Source organism: Schistocerca serialis, chromosome 12 (genome assembly GCF_023864345.2).
Source record: "Schistocerca serialis cubense isolate TAMUIC-IGC-003099 chromosome 12, iqSchSeri2.2, whole genome shotgun sequence".
In the NCBI taxonomy this organism is placed as follows: domain Eukaryota; kingdom Metazoa; phylum Arthropoda; class Insecta; order Orthoptera; family Acrididae; genus Schistocerca; species Schistocerca serialis.
In genome coordinates this window covers 69,081,704-69,082,673 of record NC_064649.1, presented here as the reverse complement: position 1 = coordinate 69,082,673, position 970 = coordinate 69,081,704, and the positions used below count along the sequence as shown (strand labels likewise).

Below are 970 nucleotides of genomic sequence, written 5' to 3'. Positions count from 1 at the left end.
CAAACTGACGCAGTGTGACAGAGCGTTGTGTGCGCTAATGACCACAGCTGCCTGCGTCCACTTCGCAGTTCGCGGTAGTTCGTTGTAGAGAGAATGTGTCCTCAGACGAGCTTACAGTTTCAGTAAGTAGGAAGGGAAGGAAAATGCTGGTTTTTGAAAGGTAACACCTTCGGTTTTCAAAAACTGCTGAAAGGTGATCTAGGCAACGGCCTTGCCGCAGTGGATACACCGGCTCCCGTGAGATCACCGAAGTTAAGCGCTGTTGGGCGTGGTCGGCACTTGGATGAGTGACCATCCGGGTCGCCATGCGCTGTTGCCATTTTTCGGGGTGCACTCAGCCTCGTGATGCCAATTCAGGAGCTACTCGACCGAATAGTAGCGGCTTCGGTCAAGAATACCATCTTACGGCCGGGAGAGCGGTGTGCAGACCCCATGTCCCTCCTATCCGCATCCTCCACTGAGGATGACACGGCGGTCGGATGGTCCCAGTTGGCCATTCGTGGCATGACGACGGAGTGCTGAAAGGTGGTCTAGCGCGATGGACGTGCAGAAGTTTTGTTAAAACTGTTATAACTCTGCTTCTGTGAAGAAATCAAGGCTATAAATGATTACAGTTTCCAAAAATAAATATCTAAACAAGATAAAAGATAAAACTTTTAAACATACAATACACGCAAAAATTTTTTACATCTTCTACTGTAACTTCGTATGCTTGTAGTATTCATAACGTTTAGAACAGCTACCTGCTTCAAACGGGAGGATTCGATCCCATCGTTTTTCAGACCCTTCCGGACTTGGGATGATTCGGTACCATTTTTCTGACCGTGGGAGGATTCGGGGCTGCGCCCCCGCGACCAGTCGTCATCCTCTTCTGTCTTGCATTTCCTCAGCGTTCATATTGCCTGCTTCCTTCCGTTGCCTCCTCAATGTCATTATGCCAGCTGCATTGTGGGCGACCCCTTTTCTTCCC

The 970-nt window shown here is 49.4% G+C and overlaps 1 pseudogene; it reads left to right on the top strand.

Annotated features, from left to right (window-relative positions):
- The first annotated feature begins 201 nt into the window (after positions 1-201).
- Positions 202-319, top strand: LOC126428588 (5S ribosomal RNA; annotated as a pseudogene).
- The last annotated feature ends 651 nt before the right edge of the window (positions 320-970 follow it).